Consider the following 23,198-nt stretch of genomic DNA (forward strand, 5'->3'; position numbering starts at 1 on the left):
GCAGAATCTGTATGATACAATGCCTTTATTTAGGGTTCTTGAAGTCACAGGGTGGTGTCAACGGTTAAGTGCTCAGCTGCTCACTGAAAGGTTGGAAGTTCAAATCCACCCGCAGGTTCCTCAGCAGAAAGGCCTGGAGATCTACTGCAAAATCAGCCACTGGAAACCAAATGTAGCACTGTTCTACTCAGACACAAGTAGGGTCACCATGAGTCAGAAAAAGTTACAGCAACTGGCCTTTTTACGTAGGGTTTTTGGAGAAGGAATTGCTGCCTGAAGCAAATAAAGCCAAACAGATCCAGAAGGAACAAGACATGAAAAGGATGCATTTACCTTTGTTTGTATGTCTCTCACAGGTAATGTGACACCCCTTCCTCCCCTATCCTGGTGCCACTGCAAAAGCGCTGGTGTGTCTTCTCTGAGCAGAACCTTACTTTTATCTGATCCTCAAAAATGGTAGGAATCCACAGGTCTTGCATTTATAATCTGTATATCTACAGAAAATAAAAATAAAACCCACATAGGCTTTTGACAAGGACCCATTCTTCAGCCAGAATATCCACTTGGTCAGCAAGTTGTCTGGGTCACTTGACCATGAGGGAGACGTAGGCAGCAGAGGACACAGGCCCATGGAGACACCTTTTCAAACAAGTTGGCTATGACAGGGAGGAGACAGGGGGATTGACAAGTAATTCCAGTTCTACGTATCTACCTAAAGAAATGATCAGAAATATGAAGAGTTGAAAATCTGATCCAAACCTAATTGTCCAGCATCAACAAAATAGCTAATAATGTATGTTTACATCCATTGATGATGGATACTATAAGATCACTAAAAATATATTTGTAGAGAAACACTTAGGATTTTCAGGTGGAAAAAGACTGTTCTAAAACAAATGATCTTAATTATGTAAAGCTCTGCATAGAAAAAGACTGAAAGGAAATGTACCCAGAATATTAAGTGGTAGCATTAATCTCTTTTTTCATATTTGAATTTTTCATCTTTTTTCCCATTAAATTGAATTATTTTTGCTTTTTCATATTTTCCTTTTATTTCTAGTGTTCCCATAGTATTTATACTTTTTTTTTTAATTACAAAAAGGATATAAAAGTAAACCCAGGAGAGATTACCTATGTAGGAATTTTATTTGAAAGAGAAACCTGGTTCTACTTCTATTTCCTGACTCATTTAAAATTTAAAAAGGATCAAATTCCTATTTGAATTATTTAAAAACCAATTGCCCACTGAGTCGACTTCAACTTGTATTGACCCCATGTGTGTTAGAGCAGAACTGTGCCCCACAGGATTTTAGACAGGTAATTTTTCAGAAGCAGATCACCAGGCCTTTCTTCTCACGTGCCTCTGGGTAGATTCGAACCCTCGGCCTTACAGCTAGCAGCCAAGTAGGTTAACTGTTTATACCAATAACTGGGATGAAATATTTTACTCAGCATTACAGTTATTCTCTGATATTTTCTTTTACTTTTTTTTTACAGTCTACTAAATTTAGGGTTACTCAAGGAGTATACAAATTTTCATTAGTAACAATTATTCACACAAATAGTGAACTGGAACCCACAGTTTTCTAACTGAGAGGTAAAACAGAAAAACTACACAATCAGAAAGTCAACTCTTTCCTGACCCTGGGATTGAAATTCTTCTTAAAGTAATTCCAAGAAACTCAATTCTGTTTCTATTATTTCTCAAAATACTGACTAACAAACCAGGCATTCAGACTTAAAAAAAAAAAAAAAAACAGATAACTCATCTATATGCTATATGATAAAATATGCCTTTTGTAATCTTTGTTTATAGACATTTTTATAAACTGTTAAATTATTCATGCAGAGCATAAGAAAAAGATGAAGATTTTTCTCTTTTTCGTTTTACAACCTTATACATCATTATGAGATATCATATTCTTTCTTCACAAAGGAAAAAAAATGCAAATTCAATTAACTCCCAACCATACATGCTGAGAGAAATTTATAGCATGAAAAAAAAAATTTTTAATCATTTATATTGGGCTTTGAAAAGCAGAGAATAACCAACTCATAATGGATTTTCTATTATAATTACACTCTACTTAAACCAGCATTAAAATCAGTGCACAGAGCTTATCCAGGAATAGAGCCATGGTTGATGGCATCCTTTTTTTTAACTTGCTTGTTTCGACCTACAATTCTGAAGCCGTCCTCTGAGCCATGGGGACCCTAGAAGATGTTCGGTCAGGAGGATGGTGTTGGGCAATAGGCTTGAAACTGAAGCCAGGTATTTTCTAAACTGGACAGTCTGCCTCTTCAGGGTCAAGAAATCACTTTAGTGGCTAGGATGAGTATCATTTAGACTACACTAAACAAGAAAAAAATATATCCATCTCACATAGTAAGGGTAAGTGTTGTTACAAGAAACTTTAATTTTAATTTAGGTATACACATTTCCACATATAAATGTGTGTACATACTGGGCTGAGGTACAACATTTCTCTTTCACTGTGTGTCTGAAGCAAAAAAATCTTTAAAGCAACAAACATGAAAGATAGACCCACTGAATAAAGCTTCTTTGTGGTAAATGCCAATTAGGATTCTTGCCAGGGGTTGGCAATAAACTAACAGTTCCAATCAACAGAACACTCTAATTTAACTCCCATAGATGGCTGAACTGACAGCATTTCCCAGGAAGTACATGTTAAGAATATTTTAAAGTGCATTTACCTGTAGTCTCCACTACATCTATTTACTTGTTGTCGAGTCAATTCTGACTCATAGTGACCCTGTAGGACAGGGTAGGACTAACGGCCCCATAGGAATTCGAAGGAGTAGCTGGTGGATTCGAACTGCCGACCTTTTGTTCAGCAGCCAAGCTCTTAACCAATGCGCCACCAGGGCTCCAAGAAACAGACTCAAAGATTTTTCTCTTTTTCCTTTTATAACCTATTTAGGCTTTCTAAACTCTCAAACTGAAATTACTTTTAATGTTGTATGCTATTGGAGGAAAGGGGATATTAAAAGACTGGAGGTTGGAACTTCTCATAAGGCCAGACTTAATGGTCTGACTGAAACTAGAAGGACCCCTGCGGTCATGGGCCCCAGACCTTCTGTTGGCCCAGGACAGGAACCATTCCTGAAGCCAACTCTTCCGACATGGATTGGACTGGACAATGGGTTGGAGAGGGATGCTGGTGAGGAGTGAGCTTCTTGGGTCAGATGGACACTTGAGACTATGTTGGCATCTCCTGCCTGGATGGGAGATGAAAGGGTAGAGGGGTTAGAAGCTGGAGAAATGGACACGAAAAGAGAGAGTGGAGGGAGAGAGCAGGCTTTCTCATTAGGGGGAGAGTAATTGGGAGTGTGTAGCAAGGTGTATATGGGTTTTTGTGTGAGAGACTGACTTGATTTGTAAACTTTCACTTAAAGCACAATAAAAATTATAAAAAAAAAAAAAAAGACTGGAGGTTGGGACAAGGATGAGATTTATAAATATTGAAATATCATGTAGCCAGTATTTTTGTGATAAAAGTCAAGTTATGTATTAGCTGGCACTTTCCCCCTACTCCCTCACCTCCACTCACGTCTCAATAAAAACCACCGGTTTTCCTTTAGCTCAACAGAACTTGCTGAGATGATGGAAATATTCTATACCTGCATTGTCCGATAGGGAAGTCACTAGCCACATGAGGCTACTGAGTACTTAACATGTGGCTACTACAACTCAGGAACTGAATTTTTAATTAATTTAATTTAAATAGCCACATGTGGCTGGACATGTACTGGACAGCTTTAGATAGTGTGCCAACAGCTGGGATGAAGTATCCCGAAGCTCAATTTCTAACCATCATTGTCCTTCTTATCAAAATTCTTTTAGGATTCCTGACTTTCTGTTAGGAACAGGATATTAGTGCTTCTCTGAGGCTCACTGAAAAGAAGCCGCATCTGCCAATATCCCCCTCTGATTGGGGACAGAAGGCTGGAGTTAAGCCTTGTGGGTTGAAGTACTATGCTCCCGTAACTAGGAAACTGCTTTAGGAATGTCTAAACCAGAAGGGAGGAAGCTGCATGGGAGAAAAGGTCTTTGTCTTCAAGTTCACTGAGGACTTACTGAAGGGTGTGAGCGCTCTGAGCCAGGGCAGAGGTTTTCTTCACCTGACTGCCTGACTGCCAAACTGTCTTGACGCTTTATCTCAATGAAGCTATGGAGTGTCCCTCATCAGTCACCTTATACAGTAATAAGAAAGCCTGGAGTTGCCTGAGAGGAAGAATATAACTACCTAGATAAGCTAAAGGCTTATTAACTGTCTTACAAATAACTGTGGCAAAGCGCCTTTATTTGCAAAAAACAAATGAAACCCAAACATCCACCTAGGATTCCCTAGGCTCTACCGCTCCCAGCTTTACTGAGCGGGATGGGCAAGTTTAAATTCAACATCTGTGAATTACCACCTTCCAGAAAGGCAAAGAAGAAAACATTCTATTTTATTATTGAATGATAAATTTTTTAGATTACTGACACACCTGCTGAAGTGAAAACAGGATAAATGATACTCATTTGTAAATTGATTCTTCTGTTGAATATTTGCTATTGAAATCATGAGGAATAAGTGAAGTGTTTGGCAAAGGAACTAACCAAAAATTGGAATGTAAACCATAATCGGTGAAAGTCATATACACGAGCTCAGGCTCATCTAACCTTTCCTGAAAGAAATAAGGATTCTACCAAATTTTATTGAAAGCTCAACAAATCCTGGTGGCGTAGTGGTTAAGTGCTATGGCTGCTAACCAAAAGGTTGGCAGTTCGAATTCACCAGGCACTCCTTGGAAGCTCTATGGGACAGTTCTACTCTGTCCTATAGGGTCGCTATGAGTCGGAATTGACGCGATGGCAGCGGGTTTGGGTTGTTTTTGGTCAGTGAATTCTAGCTTCCAATATTCGATGCATTGAATAAGGAACTCCCCGACGGGAGAAACACCACATAGGATATTAGGTGAGTATGCAGGCTTGTCAGTTTGTCGTACTCTGGTGGTTTATGTGTTGCTGTGATGCTGAAAGCTACACCACTATTATTTCAAAAACCAGCAGGGTCACCCACGGTGGACAGGTTTCAGCAGTTTCCAGACTAAGACAGACTAGGAAGAAATGCCTGGTGATCTACTTCTGAAAATTAGCCAATGAAAACCCTATGGATCATAGAATACAGTCCCAAGACTTTGACTCACTTACTTTGGACGTGTCATCAGGAGGGACCAATCACTGGAGAAGGACCTTGCGTTTGGTAAAGTGAAAGACCAGTGAAAGTGAGGAAAATCTCAACAAAATAGTCGCAAAAGTGGCTTCAAACATACCAACAATTGTGGAGACAGCACAGAACCAGCAGCATTTCATTCTGTTATATACGGGGTCATCATGAGCCAGAGCCAATGCGAAGGCAACTAACAACAACAAGCAGGCTTGGAATCAGCCTGAGTTCAAATCTCAGCCCTGTCACTTCTCTAAGCCTTTACATAAAGGGGATAATGATAGGAAGCACCTTCCTTCCAGCGCTGTGGTAAGGTTTAGATAATATGAGACCTGCAAGTACTTATAAACTGCTTGGAATACCACCTGGGACACAGCAAGGGCACAATCATTACAAGCCACAGGGACGAGAGAAGGGTACATGATGACGCTGTTGCTTTGTCGAAATCTGATCTGTTCAGACGTTCAGGGATTTAGCTGCTCCCCTGTGGTGTCTAAATGCTCTTTCAAACCTTTTGAGGATTTGCTTCATTGTCATTTGATGTCTTTTTTTTTTTTCTCTCAGTTGCTACTGAGTCGGCTCTGACTCATGACAACCCCATGTGTGTCGGACTAGAACTGTGATCCAGAGGGTTTTCAGTGGCTGATTTTTCAGAAGTAGACTGCCAGGCCTTTTTTTTTTTTTTGAGGTGCCTCTGGGTGGACTCAAATCTCCAACCTCCTGATGAGCAGTTGAGCATGTTAACCATTTGCACCAAAACTGCTTAATAGTCCCTTTCTCTAATGTCAAGGGCTATACGTCCCTCTGACAGTTAAATCCTTGCAGCCATCAGTGCCAGTTCTCAGCTGGCATACTTCCGGGTGGCATGGTGTGGGATAGGGTAGCAGCCCACAGTGTTGCCCTAGACGGGGCTTCTCAAAAACCTGAATTAGCAGTTAACATTTTAAAATCAAGAGATTTCCCACAGAAACGCAGTGCCGGGCTTCTCTTGAAAACTCAAAAGATCTGGCAACACTTGGCCCCCATTCATGGCTGCAGTGAGTGGTGGCCCCTCTCATGGGGCTTGTACTCTCCATGGTTCCCTCCACTCCATGACACTGAGGTCAGGGAAAACCCTGCCTATCCTCACCCACGTGCTATTGCTCGCTGGCACACGAGTGCTCTCTCTCTCTCTCTCTCTCTTTTAATGTCAGGTCAGTTGTACTCATTTACAACGCCAGTCTGGTCCTGCAGACCCTTGCATATAGGAGCAAGAGAATGACAGGCTTTAGAGACACACAGACCCTTGTTCACATTCTGGCTCCATCCACTGCCTTACAGATGAAGGGGGGTGAAGCCCATCTCTGGTTAACTTGAGAGAGGGAGGTTTTAGTTTCCCTCCACTGGTAGGATAAGCAGGAGTCTCTTCTCATACCCTTTGGCTTTAAAATTAGAAAATCAAACTATATGACAATCAGGAAGATTGTGATTTAGTGTATGTATTTATTTTATTTCTTACTGTTGTTTAAGTGTTTTGCATTTTTCACTACATTAAAGAAATGAAGTCTCATCCAGCTTTTTTTTTTAAGCTTTTTTTTGTTCAAAATAGATAAATAGTAAGTCCTTTGGTGACTATCATGATTTCTCTGCTTTGAAAAGAAATGGAAAATTTGCAAGAAAACAGAAGAATTAAATGCCATTTCAAGCAGCTGAATACTTCTAAATCAGTAAGTCTTATTAAGAATATCTCTCGGCTAATTTTTTCCATAATAGCTGAAATTATCACAAACCAGTTTATTATTCCTTTCTAAAAAATATTGCAATTTAGGTGAGTAGAGTGGGGAAATGTTTAAGAGAACATCTATTTAAAAATTAAAAAGCCAAGATCCTAGGAAATTGATAACTACTGAACTTGACCATAACCCCTGATAATTTATGGGACCCTTTACTGCCATACTCCCTCCTCCAAGTACAGCTATTTTTACATGACCATAAAATTAAAAACAAACAAAACAAATTTATTATCTATAATTGGTTATCTACACATATCACAGAAAGCCAGGAAACATATATAAATAAAAATGGAAATATGCTGGAGAAATGAAAAAAGGTCACAAAAATATTTATATGGTATCATTCACATTTATCATTCACATTACGTATATTATCTAAATGATGGGAAAAGATCATAAAGAAATACAACAAAATATTAAGAATGATAGTATCTGAGTCACATGGCTGTGAACAATTTCTTCATTTGTCTATATATTAACAGATTTTCATATTTTCTACATGAAAATGTAGAATTTGGGATGGAAATTTTAAGCCACAAAAAAAAAAAAAGATAAGGAAGCTTTACAATGAAAATAATGTTATCCAAACTCACTGTAGCTAATAAATGGGGCCTTTTTTTGCAATGGGGCAGAAACTGGGGGTGAGGGGTGGAAGTAGAGAAACAGACACACACAGCTCAGTCATGGCAAACGAATTCATCTTTTGGCCCCATTCAATTCTACCTCATTTGTAAGATATGGTCAAAATGGGACGTAGGAACTAAAGGGCAATCTCTAATTTAATGTCTCAATTTTGCATAGAGATTTTTCTTTGATCTCATATAACAAACTAACAGCTAAAGAAAGGCATAGTTTTCTATTCCCAAATGAAATGTTACACTCCAAAATCTACATTTATTCCTAGAATAAATTAGTGGGTCATTGGTCATTTTACAAAAGGATTCAAGTCAGTCTAGAATGCACTCTATGATACAAAGTATTCTTGCATGTTCCTCAGTTTTTTAATGTCAAAAAATTTCATGGACACCCCCCCAAAATGGTAATTGTAGTTAATGGGGAAAAATATGAAATATGTAATGAATGTATGTTAGGAATTGAGTAACACTTCTATGGGTTTGTATGTTTCCAAAGACGATAGGCTCTAATTTAGGCATTTGAAAAATCATGGGGCAGAGATAAAGGGCTCATGATTTAGTCTGTGTACATTCAATGCTGGGATACACATGTATTCAAGGATCACTGCAAAAGCTCCGCCACACCCAGTGATCCTCTGCCAGCTGCTCTGGTACATTTTAAAAAGTGTTCTACTTTAAAAACCCAGGCTGCATGCACATCTATTTTTCCAGGGCTCTTTTAGAGCTGAGGGAGAAGGAAGGCAGGTGAGTTGAGTAGCACTCTGTGAATATTCCTCCTGGATACAAGAATAATAAAAAAAAAAAAAACAGCTAAGTAGGATTTGTTTTTCACTCCATCTAGCCAAATTAGAAAAATATAGTCAGATCAAGTTCACTGTTAGGAAAATGTTCTCCTAATACATGGCAGGTTGAATATAGTGTTGCATCTTTCATAATAATAAAAAGAAAATGACTTGCATCGCATTAATGATATAGGTTGGACTGGTATAATCAGGATAATCACTCTTAGAGGTTACAGTGTGGCTTTTTAACAAAGAGTCAGATAGACTGGGATTCTAGGGGTAGTTCCTCCACTTATTAGATTCTTCATCGTAAAATGTGGCCAAGATGTCTGCCATGTACTGTTATGGGGATTAAATGAGATAATATATGGAGTGTCTAGAAAGAAAACATTTAAGAAAGGTTTACTGCCTTAACTCGTTCTTAAAGAACAGAGTCCTGGGAGTGTAATGATAATGGAGATAAAGAAAGAAGAATGTGTTTGAAACAGGCAGGCATGAGGTCAGCTGCAAAAAGCATTCCCTGTGGGAAAGATCTGGGAACTACTGAGCTAGCCACATCTAAGGTCGTCTCATTTCCTTCTGCTCTCATTTCTGACATTGCTGCCATTGTGTCCACCAATTTGGCAAGGTTGCTCTGAATTATGACCTTCCTATTCCCACCATCTGTTTTCCTCTCCCATCTAAATAGTGCATTGTCTATTCTGATATTTTCCCATTAATGTGATTTGATATGTACCTGTTAATTCTGTAAAGTGGAATGAAAAAAATACCCTCCCAGCCATTCTTAAAATAATAATTTTTGGCCACTTAACTCTCTGTATCTATAATAAAAATCTAAATATTCATTTTCTACAGAAGAAATAAAGTAATAAAGATGTAAATCCTGAAAATGTGAAACCAAAGGGTTACTTTATGCCTAGCAAAATGGAAATAAAAGCTACTTACTTTGTAAATGTCTAGAGCTATTTGCTGTGTTTTACCATTGGGCAGTTTGTCTCATTTTGTTATCAAAAAGGAACCTATATACATACATATGAATACATTAGTGTGTATATGCATAATACACAACACACTACATAAAATGCAACACTGGATGTGCTCACTGGTCTATGCCATGAAATTTGGAAGACAACTAACTACCTTGCCAAGTGAATGATAGAGATCCATACATGTGCACATTCCAAAGAAAGGTAATCCCTCAGAATGCGGAAATTATCAAACAGTATCATTAATCTCACAAGCAAGTAAAATTTTGCTGAAGATAATTCAAAATGGCTTACAGCAGTATATCAACAAGGAACCAGAAATTCAAACCAGATTCAGAAGAGGATGTGGACCAAGAAATATCATTGCTGATATGAGATGGATCTTGGCTGAGAGCAGAGAATACCAGAAAGATGTTTGCCTGTGTTTTACTGACTATGTAAAGGCATTTGACTGTGTGGATCATAACAAATTATGGATAACATTGTGAAGAATTAGAATTCCAGAACACTTAGTTGTGCTCATGTAGAACCTGTACACAGACCAAAAGGCAGTTGTTCGAACAGAACAAGTAGACACTGCATGGTTTAAAATCAGGACAGGTGGGTGTCAGGGTTGTATCCTTTCACCAAATTTTATTCAATCTATATGATCAGCAAATAATCTCAGAAGCTGGACTATATGAAGAAGAAAGCTACATCAGGGTTGGAGAAAGCCTCATTAACAACCTGCTTTATGCGGATGACACAACCTCGCTTGCTGTTAAGTGAAGAGGACTTGTGGCACTTACTGATGAAGATCAAAGACCACAGCCCTCAGTAAGGATTACATCTCAACATGAAGAAAACAAAAATCCTCACAACTGGATCAATAAGCAACATCATGAGAAACAGAAAAAATGATGAATTTGTAAAGAATTTCATTTTACTTGGATCCACAATCCATGCCCATGGAAGCAGCAGTCAAGAAATCAAACAGCATGTTGCACTGGGGAAATCTCTCTCTTTAAAAGACTTCTTTAAAGTGTTAAAAAGCAAAGAAGTCACTTGAGGACTAAGGTACACCTGACCCAAGCCATGGAATTTTCAATTGCCCCATATGCATGCAAAAGCTGGACAATGGATAAGGAAGGCAGAAGAACTGATGCCTTTGAATTATGGTGCTGGTGAAGAATATCAAATATACCATGAACTGCCGCAAGAACAATCAAGTCTTTCTTAAGTACGGCCAATATGCACCTTAGAAGCGAGGATGGAGAGACTTCATCTCATACTTTGGACATGGTACCAGGAGGGACTAGCCCCTGGAAAAGGACATTATGCTTGGTAATGCAGAGCGCCAGTGAAAAAGAAAAAGTCCCTTAAGGTGATGGATTGACACAGTGGCTGTAACGACAGGCTCAAACATAGCAAGGATAGTGAGGATAGCATAGGACCGGGCAGTGTGTTTTGTTCTGTTGTACACAGGGTTGCTATGAGTTGAAACCAATTCCACAGCACCTAACAACAACATATGCATATACATTTATATGTATGTATACATATACATTTATATAAATTAAAGCATATACTTTTTGTTTATAGGTATATGTGTGTGTATGGACATATATACATATATAGAGAGAGAGAGAGAATGAATTTGTATGTAGATATGAAAAGACCTGGAACAAGGATTAACATCTGAGAGTGGAGATGGGAGTAAGGGTGGGGACAGACATAAAGACAGAATCTCTAAATTTTACGAATCTAGTGATGCAGTTTTACATTTTATAAGCAAACTCATATAACTTTATATGCTTTTTAATTATTAAAATAATAATCTGATTACTTCAGTGCTTAAGGAGAACACTTTAAAACATTGCAGTAATTCTTTCAGGTCATTAAGGCACTGTCAAACACAATAAAACACACATATACAAGAGTTTTCCTTTAAGAGAAAGAGGGGGAAGATATTCAGAAGGGTTTTAAATTAGGATTTTTAAGAAGTCAGATGAATCACTGACATATATTTTCAGTCCCTAACCACCTACAAGCTTGGAGTTCTTTCAGTACCATTCTTGATCATATGCTACTTCCTGAAATGGCTGCATGTTGACCAATTCTTTTTGGTACAGTGACTCTGTGTTCCTTTCATCTTCTTTTGATGCCTTCTGCATTGTTCAATTTCTTGCCTATAGAATCCTTCCATATTGCAACTTGAGGCTTGAATTTTTCTTCAGTTCTTTTGGCTTGAGAAATGTCAAGTGTATTCTTCCCTTTTGGTTTTCTAACTCCAGGTCTCTCCACATTTCATTATAATACTTTGTCTTCTCAAGTCTCCCTTTAAAATCTTCTGTTCAGCTCTTTTACTTCATCATTTCTTCCATTTGCTTTAGCTATTCTATGTTCAAGAGCAATTTTCAAAGTCTCTTCTGGCATTCATTTTGGTCTTTTTTTTTTTTTTTTTTTTTGGTCTTTTTAATGACCTTTGCTTTCTTCATATATGATGTCCTTGATGTCATCCCACAACTTATCTGATCTTTAGTCATCAGTGTTCAATGCCCCAAATCTATTCTCCATATGGTCTCTACATTCAGGTGGGATATACTCAAGGTCATAGTTTGGTTTTTGTGGGCTTGTTTTAATTTTCTTCAGCTTCAACTTGAACTTGCGTATAAGCAATTGGCAGTCTGTTCCGCAGTGGGCCCTAGCTTTGTTCTGACTGATGATATTGAGCTTCTCCATCATCTCCCCCGACACATGTAGTCAATTTGATGCCTGTGTCCAATGGTACTGAAGAAAGAAGGCATTGAAGGCATCGGCGAAAAACAAGGCTCCAGAAACTGACGGAATACCAATTGTTTCAACAAACAAATGTACCACTGCAAGTGCTTACTCATCTATGCCAAGAAATTTGGAAGACAGCTATGTGACCAAACTGCTGGAAGAGATCCATATTCATGCCCATTCCAAACAAAGGTGATCCAACGGAATGCAGAAATTACTGAACAATATCACTAATACCATATGCAAGTGAAAAAATGATAAAGATAATTCAAAAGTAGTTGTAGCAGTACATTGACAGAGAACTGCCAGAAATTCAGGGGAGGATGTGGAATGATAGATATTATTGCTGACATCAGATGGATCTTGGCTGAAAGCAGAGAATACCAGAAAGATGTTTACCTGTGTTTTATTGACTATGCAAAGGCATGAGGCTGTGCAGGTATAACAAATTATGGATAATATTTACAAAGAATGGGAATTCCAGAACACTTAATTGTGCTCATGCAGAAACTGTACATAAACCAAGTGACAGTTGTTCAAACAGAACAAAGGAATACTGCATGGTTTAAAATCAGGGAAGGTGTGCGTCAGAGTTGTATCCTTTCACTATACTTATTCAACCTGTATGCTAAGCAAATAATCCAAGAAGCTGAACTACATGAAGAAAGGGGCACCAGAACTGGAGGAAGACTCATGAACAACCTGTGATACGCAGATGACACAACTTTGCTTGCTGAAAGTGAAGAGGACTTGAAGGACTTGGAGCACTTACTGACATGGGGCAAAGACTACAGCCTTCAGTATGGATTATATCTCAATATAAAGGAAACAAAAATTCTCACAACTAGATCAATGAACAAATCATGATAAACAGAAAAAATACTGAAGTTGTAAAGGATTTCATTTTACTTGGATCCACAATCAATGCCCATGGAAACAGCAGTCAAGAAATCAAAGGACATGTTGCATTGGGCAAATGTGCAGCAAAAGACCTCTTTAAAGAGTTAAAAAGCAAAGATGTCACCTTGAGGACTAATGTGCTTCTGACCCAAGCCATGATGTTTTCAATTGCCTCATATTCATGCAAAAGCTGGACAATGAATAAGGAAGCCAGAAGAATCAATGCCTTTGAATTATGGTGTTGGCAAAGAATATTGAATATGCCATGTACTGCCACAAGAATGATCAAGTCTCTCTTGGAAGAAATACAGCCAGAACACTCCTTAGAAGCGAGGATGGTGAGACTTCATCTCACATACTTTGAACATGTTATCAGGAGGGACCAGTCCCTGGAGAAGGACATTATGCTTGGTAAAGCAGACGGCCAGTAAAAAAGAGGAAGACCCTCAACAAGACGGATTAGCTGCAACAATGGACTCAAACATAGCAACGATGGTAAAGATGGTGCAGGACCAGGCAGTGTTTCGTTCTGTTGTACATAGGGTCATTATGAGTCGGAACCAACTCAACAGCACCTAACAACCACCACCACCTACAAAGGAATCTCGGTGGCACAAATGGTTTGTGCTTGACTACTAACCTAAAGGCTGGTGGTTCAAACTCACCCAGTGTCTTAAAAAGATTACAGCCAACAAAACCCCTATGGAGCAGTTCTACTCTGTAACACCTGGGGTCGCCTTGAGTTGGGCATGACTCAAAAGCAGTTTACACAAATCACCACCACCACCTGCAAGCACTATGTTCAGCCCTGATGAAAAATTAAGCTAAAAAGTGGTTCTCAAGGTCTTTATCATCTAGAAGAAGTACTCATGTACACAACCAAGAAAGGAGGGCAGTAACATGATTTAAAACAGTGATGAGAAGTACTTACGGAAGCTTTCAAAGATGTCTAGCTCATCTTAGGGGAGCAGAATAAGCACTGAAAGATTTAGGTTAAATAGATAACCATTAAGCACAGGAAAAGAGGAAGAGAAGAAAACACGAACCATCTCATGCTCCTTCCTTTGCAGTCACCCTGACTGGGCTCCCTGACATTACATCCCATTACGTTCAGCTCCAACTCTGACGCGGGCGGGATCCCTGATGATGCTGGGAGCTTTGGCGGGAGGGATGTGACTGACATATACATCACTTCTGGCCCTCTTGGATCTCGGGTACTTCAAAAAAGGAATGTCAGAACATGGTCTTAGCCAACCCTTCTTACCCACAAGGGGGTCATATCCATCCCTGAGCGCTGCCAAGAAGAATGTTCCATATCAGGCCCGAACAGGAGGTAGGCATGAGAGTGAGGGTAGAAGAGAGGCACAGAATGATGGAAAAGGATACACCTATCACCTAATACAGGACAGACACAAAGTGCTAGGGGTGTGTGGCCAATCTGCCTCAGAGACACAGCAAGTACATACCCTATTTCACCCTCAATGACTCTTCTATAAATTTCTTGGCTCTTCCACTTATTTATTTCCTAAGTTGGACTTTTTAAAAAATTGATAAAATGTCTCCAGAGTCCCTTTGGGCCTTCAACAGGAATAATACAGAACTTACGGATTAATTTGACAGGGGGTAGAATAATCATAATCATAAAATCAAACAGGTATTAAGCATTTACGATGTGCTTAATAACATGCTCAGGTGTATATATAAAACGACCAAAACTGCCGCCATCAAGTCTATTCCGACTCATATCATAGCAACCCTGTAAGACAAAGTAGAACTGCCCCATAGGGTTTCAAGGAGTGGCTGGTGGATATAAACTGCCAACATACATACATACCTATATACACTTATATGTATATATGTATGTATATGTATCACTTAACCTCACAATAACCCCATCACACAGAGTATTATTACCCCATTTTACAGATGAAAAAAAACTGAGACTAAATGTGGTTTCAGAAACTTGCCCAGAGTCATATAAAAACAAAGAAATGGAGTAGGAATTCAGACTCTAAAGGGAATGCTCTTAACCAGCAGGTTGCCCTGACCCCAACTTCTCAAGCAAGGGCAGGGAGCATCTTTCAATTGGCATGAGTTTTTCTCTATGCCTATGACTGGAGCGCTGTAGTTTTCTTTACAGGGGTTCTGATAGTTTGCTGGAGAAAAATGCACAAAATTTCAATGTAGGGCTTTATGGGAACACAGGAAAGGGTTCTTTGCTGGGACGATTCAACGCTACATGGAGGTGTCAGTCCTCCCTAAATTAATCTCTGGAGTCAATACGGCAGCAATCAATATGCCACTAGGACTTTTGGAGAAAAATCTAACAAAAATGATCCTGAAGTTCACATGAAAAGGGTATGTGGGAATAGCCAAGAAGTTTCAGAAATGAAAACTAATGAGGCATGAGAGTGAGGGTAGAAGAGAGGCACAGAATGATGGAAAAGGATATACCTACCACCTAATACTAGCCCTACACAGTATTAAACCATATTATAAAGTTTTGATAATTAAAACAGTACGGTACTGGTACAAGAATAATCATATCAGCAGAGTAGAGGCTCCTGATATATACCTGAATGTCCTAGTCTCCTAGGGCTGCCATGACAAAATACCACAAAGTGGGTGGCTTTAAAGAGCAGAAAGTTATCGTCTCAGAGTTTTAGAGGCTAGAAGTCCAAATCAGAACATTGACTCTAGGGGTGGGTTCCTTCTTTTCAGTAGCCCCAGCCATTCCTTGGCATTCCTTGGCTGGTAGATGGTTCCTCGCATGGTCTCTTCCCCCTGTGTGTCTGTGTCTATTTTGCTCTTTTTATAAGACACCACTCAAAAGGGATTAGGTTTAGGACTCGTTCTACTCTAGTAGGACCTCATAAACATAATGAAAGAAAACCCCAATTTCCAAACAGTGTCATATACACAAGTACACGGGTTAAGACTTCAACATAACTGTTGGGGGGACACAATGCGATCCACAACACTATAACCTGACCTGTTGCCATCGAGTCAATTCCAACTAATGGCGAACTTACAGGACAGAGTAGAACACTACAGGGTTTCCAAGGACTGGCTGGTGGATTCAAACTGCTAACCTTTTGGTTAGCAGTCTGAGCTCTTAACCACTGCACCCCAGGGCTCCCACAATACTATATACCAAAAAAAAAAAACAAACCCAGTGCCATCGAGTCGATTCCGACTCATAGCGACCCTATATATAGTGTAGCAAATTAGCATATGATGAATTAATATATGATAAAGGCTGAATTTGAAATCAAGGTGAAAAGATGTATGAGACAATAAATGGTGTTAGGATAACTGATAATTTGGGATGAGGAAAGAAAAAAAAAAGTCTGTCCAGATCCCGAAAAAAAACCAGTGCTGTCGACTATCCAAAATAAATTATTTTAACTCAAAAATTTAAATGTTTACAAAATGAAACCGTAAAAATGCAAGACAAACATGTGGGTATAAAATAATACCCGAGACGAGACAGACTATCTAAGCAGGTCAAAATAAATATATACCATAAATAACAAAGGAAAATACTGATAGATTTAATTATAAAATAGTTCGAAGCTTCTTGGCAGGGCAAAAATTTAAAAAAGGAAAAACTAAGAAATATGTTTGCAACACAAATGGCAAGAGGATAATTTCCTTAATATAGTAACAGCTGTTACATATCAGTAAGAAAAAAATAACCAGCCCAACAGAAAAATGTGCAAAGCATATAAACACCAGTTTTAAAGAAAAACAAATAGCCAAAATACTTGGCAAAATACTTTTTTTTTTAATTTCTCAATATCACTCATAATTAAAGAACTACAAAGTCAAATAAGGTACCATTTAAAGACATGAGATTAAAAATATTTAAGTTTGATAATATCCAATCTTGGTATGGGTGTGAGAAAAAAGGAACTTCGGGTAATGTGGCCAAGTCTAACAAATTTAAGGTGATATTTGTTACGCAGTTGCTTTTTAAAGATAAAATTAGACTCTTTTTAGAGATATCAATTCACTATTTAAATTGCTTTATTAAATTACTTGTACTTTTTTTTTTTAATCCCCTTAACTGATATCCAACTCACTGGGATCGAAGGAAAAAGTGGGCTGTTAAGCACTGGGCTTGAAGTTTTCATGTCTGTAAACTCATTTATTGCTACCGTCAACCCCCAGGTAACAAAACGTAGGAAGAGAGAGAGGAAAGGAAATAGGAAGGTTGATATTCTTTGCGCGTACTTTGACAAATATGCAATTTTTTCTACCTGTAGGGGAAAATCCTAAGCTAGGGGCATAGTGAACTAAATGTAAAGGTCCCTTAAATAAAAATGTCCATACCTTTTAGGAACACTCTGTGTTGCTTTCACATATGAAAAAAAAATGTGTGCTGATGCATCCCTGAATGTGCCCACCCACTCAGATGTTCAGGACAGCAAGAGTTTTATTAAAACCAAGGGTAAGAAAGAAATGAGGTCAGCTTCTATGGAATCAGTAAGAGCATTTCTACTGGCAGAACCAGAGGAAAGTTGATTTTCTGGGTTTTGTTTTAGTTTGGTTTTTTGGAGTGTATGGTTAGTTGGATGGTTCTCTTACGCACAAATAAGTAAGTAAAAGTTATCTCAGTGTGTAGTGTTTTCATAAAATCAATGTAAACTATAATAATCCCCTGCGTTTTCTAATCCACCATACGGAAACCACCTAATGAAGTTGGTGGACAGCTCTTGTTTATCCCATTTTACCAAGAGGAGACTGAAAAATGACTTGGTAAGTGACTTACTTAAGACCACGTTACTAATTAGAGGTGGGATTGCAGCCAGAACCCAGGCCCCCTCACTTGCAATGTGGGCCCTTTCTTTCTATTGGGATGCATTTGTCTCATTTTGCATGTGAAAATATATCAGAATTTTGAGAGAGTTAACAATTACTTTCCAATGTACTGAGCAGTTCTATCAGCGCTGCTGTTTCACCATCTTGTTACTGCCACCATAACCTCTGCCCACCTGGATTCTGCTGACTCTGAATCCTGGATCCCCACATGACATGCTATTTCTGCTTCATAGAGTTACATAACTCAGCAGTCCCAGCCCGCTAAGTGCTCACCCTTGCCATCTACAACGTCGCCCTGATCGCTCACCCCCTGCAGTCCTATCCATCCTATCCCACCTCCAGTTTGCTTTCAAGCTTCTCTCTCCTTACATGCTCAGTTTTCCAAACAGCATCACACACCTCAACCAACCTTCACTTCTTCTCAAGGACCCAGACCAGTGATGTCCAAGAGAAACATAATGCAAGACAAACGCAAGCCACATACGTAATTTTACATTTTCTAGTAGCCACATTTAAGAAGCTAAAAAGAAATTGGAGAAGCTATTTTTGATAATATATTTCATTTAACCCAAACCCAACCCATTGCTGTCAAGTCGATTCTGACTCATAGCAACCCTACAGGACAGAGTAGGACTGCCTCATAGGCTTTCCGAGGCTGTAATCTTTATGGAAGCAGACTGGCACATTTCTCCCACTGAGCAGCTGGTGGGTTTGAACCGCTGGCCTTTTGGTTAGCAGCTGAGCTGTTTAACCACTGCACCAATATAGGGCTTCTTATTTAACCCCATATATCCAAAATTTTGTTTCAAATATAATCAACATAAAAATTATTAATGAAAAATTTTTCATTCTTTTTCATATTAAATTCTCAAAATTTGGTGTGCGTTTTATACTTGCAGCACATCTCAATTCAGAACAGTCATTTTTCAAGTGCTGAATAGCCACACGTGGCTGCTATTAGTTGCCATCGAGTCAATTTTGACTCATGGAGACTCCATGTGTGCACAGTAGGACTGCTCCAAACGGTTTTCAAGGTTGTGACATTTCCGAAGCAGATCACTAGGGCTGTCAGAAGCACCTCTGGTGGGTTCGAACCTCCAACCTTTTGGCTAGTAGTCTAGCGCTTAAGTGTTTCCAACACCCAGGGACTTAGCACAGACCTAGATGCTCACTTCACTGAAAACAATCTCAAATTTTCATACTGACTGATTATTGCTGGAGGGCGGTATGGGGGCGGGGGAATTCTGGGTGATTTTTTTAAAATAACTTCCGCTTATCAGTATTTTTTATCCTACAATGAATGTAAATTGTGAGGTTCTTATATTAAAAGTTATTTTAAATATCTTTGATGTATGTCTTCACATTCATGCTCTAATACAAGTTATGTTTTTAAGACTAGCACATATCCCATCAGTATCTGTCTTTACTCCAACACACCTATCCATCTACCCACACCTAGCTCCTACCTACTCAACTCTCGAAATAGTCTCCCTGTTCCTGTGTTCCATCCACCTTCTCCCTCTGTGGATTGTGGGCTGTGAAGGCACAGACCACCCAGAAGAAATATTTTTCATACCTTCACCACCTCTGCATACACACTAACCCAAGCACAAATTTTAGTTCTGCTTTAGTGGCTCTGGGGAGCCCTGATGGCGTAGTGGTTAACAGCCTGGCTGCTAACCAAAAGGTCAGCAGTTTGAATCCACCAGCCACTCCTTGGAAACCCTATAGGGCAGTTCTACTCTGTCCTACAGGGTTCCTATGAGTCTAAATTGACTCAATGGCAACAGGTTTGGTTTTGGCGGGTTTTAGTAGTTCTGGGATTACTGGACTGTGACTCAGAGAAGAACTCGAATTACAAAAGAATCCTGTCTTCAGTGCTGCTTCAAAGCTATTTTAAAATTAGGCTTGTTATTTACTTTTACTTAAAATCAGATACATTTAAAAAGCTATTACATGTCCCTTTGGAACACTGGTTGCTCAGTGGTTAAGGGCTTAGCTGCTAAACTAAAAGTCAGCAGTTCAAATCCTCCAACCACTCCCTGGAAACCCTATAAGGGCAGTTCTAATCTGTCCTGTAGGGTCACTCTGAGTCAGAATCGACTTGTCTACAACAAGTATATGTCCCTTTTTGGTTTACTGAAAATCAAAGTAACTCTCCTAATAGGTTCCCACAAGTACAAGCAACTTTTTTTTCTTTTAGTCAAAGAATGCAATTCTTGCCTCAAAGATTTTGTCTAAAATTACGGTTTTCTTTCTTAAATATAGGAGCAGTCTAGTCACTGGGTCCCTGGGTGGCGCAAACTGTTAAACACTGGACTACTAACCAAAAGGCTGGCAGTTTGAACCTACCCAGAGGCACCTCAGAAGAAAAGCCTGGTGATCTACTTCTGAAAAACCAGCCACTGAAAACTCAGTGGAGCACAGTTCTACACATGGGGTTGTTACCAGTCAGAATCAGCTCCATGACAACAGGTTTCTAGTCACTGAGGAATGTGATCAGGTGGCCACAACTTAAGCAGTTAAATGGGCTTGAATTAGAAAACTACGATGTAGTCACTGATTTGAACTACCAATAGATTTTTTAATTCATGTTTGGTTCCATGTTGCTCAAAGTGTTTGCCATTCTAATAATGACAGGTTTGCCTTTTCCTCTCAAGCTCTGAAAGGTGGCAAGTGGAACCCTGAACTAGATTTCAGTCCTCACTGCCAGTTACCAGCCCGCTGATCTATGACCTTGGGCAGTCGTTTCACCCCACTGGCTTCAGCCTCCCAGGCTGTAAAAAATGAGGGTGACAGCAATGCTCTCTCAGGCTGCTTCCAGCTGTCACTCCTGACCTCTGTGTTAATCTTCCTTGATTCCATTATTCCCAAAGCATTCGTCCCCTCTTTCCTAAATGAGAAGATGGCTGGCCACACAGTAGAGAAAAAGGAAAGAAATGCTGTTAAAAAAAAAAAAAAAAAAAATCCCTGAATGAGTCACCTTTCAAGAATTTGCCGTTCTCTGGTGCCTGGGTGCTTGCTCATGGTGCTAATTCAGTTATTCCAATGAAACTTGCTCTGAGAACCTGGTATTTGGTATGTGTACTCTTTTTGGATATTTACACTATACACTCATCTCTTTTAAGAGCCACTTGTAGATACAAAACAACACTGAAGTTATGCATCAAACAGAGTACAGCAGTCACATAAATTGACTCTGGTTGAGCCTGTGGAAAATTAGATCAAAATCCCAGAGGTCTTTGCACCAGCTTTTGATAAGTTAGAGGAAATAATTACAGCAGCACCCTAAAATCTAGCCTGCTACAAGAATCACCCTCTACCCTCAGTGCTGGCTGCAGCAATGCCCAAAACCAATAAAACCAAACCCAATGCCATTGAGTCGACTCTGACTTATAGTGACGCTATAGGAGAGAGAACTGTCCCCCATAGAGTTTCCAAGGAGCACCTGGTGGATTCAAACTGCTGACCTTTTGGTTAGCAGCCATAGTACTTAATCACTATGCCACCAGGGTTTCCAATGCCCAGGAGAACCTTACTCTCCAGCTGATCCTCTCACCAAGGCTTAAGTCAGGGGGCAGCTGATGTTGGTTGTAGTCTGTGCTGCTTCCTCCCAGCCTGATTTTTCATGCTGCCATTTTGAATTAACACAGGTCTCCTCTGCGACTGATGCATCTTCTAGCCAGGCTTGGAATACAGTCTCCCCCCTCCCCCAAACACACAGACACAACCACCACCACCAGAAAACTGGACACAAGGGTTATTCAAGACACTACAAACTAGAATTAAAGAGAAAATCCAGAAAGGCCATATTATTTAACAGAACCCTACCAAGTCAACTTTGAGTCAGGGCAAATGACATCTTCATAAGACGCACATGAGTTAATAGACATTTTTATCCCTAAGCCCCAGTTCTTCGCAATTTTCTAAAGTTCAAGCGTCTCTCATGTTTTGCAGACCACATTCTTCTCAGATCTCATAAGTGATGTCGCCAAATAATCGGCGCCCCGACAGCCAAGCGAACGGAGCAGGCAAAGAGAAACCGAGGTGGGCAGTCATTTCAGAAGTACACGAACGCCTTTTACCTACAAGTGCCGTGGCGCCATCGCGGTCACAAGCCCTGGCCCCGCGAAGAACTGCCCCAGGTGCGGCACGCAGGAGATGGGTCAAGTCCCGCTGTCCGTGTAAACCCGAGCAACAGCCTGCGCGTTCGCCGCGCAGGAAAAGGCAGGCCCGGGGCCCGATTCGGCGGTCGCAGACAGGGTGAACGCCGGGGGCAGAGCCGGGCCACCGGCAGCCATATTCGCGGCGAGCGCCCGCGACAGGTGCGTTACCTCCGGGGAGGGTGCCAGACCGGGTCACCGCGCTGCGCCGGAGCGAGCCCTGGACCCCGGGAGCCGGCGAGGTGGAGAGTGGCCCGAGGGGTAGCGGGTAGCCAGCCCCCAGGCACACGCCCCAGCCAGGCAGCAACTTGGCTGCCAGGAAAAGCGGCTTGGGGTTTTCTAGGAGTTCTAGGAGATGGGGCTGGGGTGTGGAGGGCGGGGGCCAGGTTCGAACCTGGCGGCAGTGCCCGCGCCCCGGGTGGGGCGACCCTCTCTGGTGCTCCCGGAGCCAGCCCTCCCCCCCATCACCCCACCCTAGCATCCCGAAGCTTCCTCTCCCCTGAGCCCCCGGAGGCCCCAGGCCGCCCCAGCCAGCACCCTCGGGGATTCGGCCCTGAGGAGTGCTACCCGCAGGGTTGGAGGGAAAGCGGAAGGCGACAAGGAATGGGAGACCGCCATGGGGGAAGGGGGAGCAAAGCCGCAGCGGCAGCGGTGGCTGCAAACGCCCTGCGCTCCTGAGTCGGGGCCTGCGTCTCACCTGCCGGGCGGCGGGCTCCGGGCTCGGCTCTGCGGTGCGGATGCTGCGGCCGCCGAGGGTGCGTGTGCTGCCGCTGCCGCGATCACTGCGGCCGCATCCGAAGCTGCAGCTGCAGTGGCGGAGGCGGCCGCCGGCGCTTCCCCCACCCTAGACTCTGGGCGCCCGCGCCCTGCCACCCCCCGCTAACAGCTGGCCCGGCTCACGTGACCGCGGGCCCACCCCTCCCTTCCTCCCCACCCCGGCTCGGGGCAGCTCCCTACCCGCCGCGTCTGGGCCACTGTGGGTCCGCAGCGCCACGCTCGGCCTGGGAGGGGAGGGCGCCTGCGAGCGGGAGGATCGGCCGATAGGGCGGGTCTCGCCACAGAAAGTGGCGCCCTCTTTTTTATTTCTTGGTCACGACCCAGGCTGTGGCTCTCTCCAAAGGGAGAAGCTGGTCTTCAAG

The 23,198-nt window shown here is 41.1% G+C and overlaps 1 protein-coding gene across 2 annotated transcripts in view; it reads right to left on the reverse strand.

Annotated features, from left to right (window-relative positions):
• Nucleotides 1–22,877, reverse strand: part of SCRN1 (secernin 1) — an 85,371-nt gene extending 62,494 nt beyond the window's left edge. Inside the window, exons 1-2 of one of the 2 annotated variants that reach the window (XM_003407033.4) lie at nucleotides 22,757–22,838; nucleotides 334–494 (exon numbers count right to left, since the gene is read on the reverse strand). The gene's annotated coding sequence lies outside the window, so the exon portion shown is untranslated. Of the gene's footprint in view, nucleotides 1–333; nucleotides 495–22,756 lie in introns of both variants that reach the window. The other variant, XM_064290108.1, reaches the window with a different exon arrangement.
• Nucleotides 22,878–23,198: the final 321 nt, after the last annotated feature.

The sequence above is a fragment of the Loxodonta africana genome, chromosome 8, assembly GCF_030014295.1.
Source record: "Loxodonta africana isolate mLoxAfr1 chromosome 8, mLoxAfr1.hap2, whole genome shotgun sequence".
Classification (NCBI taxonomy): Eukaryota; Metazoa; Chordata; class Mammalia; order Proboscidea; family Elephantidae; genus Loxodonta; species Loxodonta africana.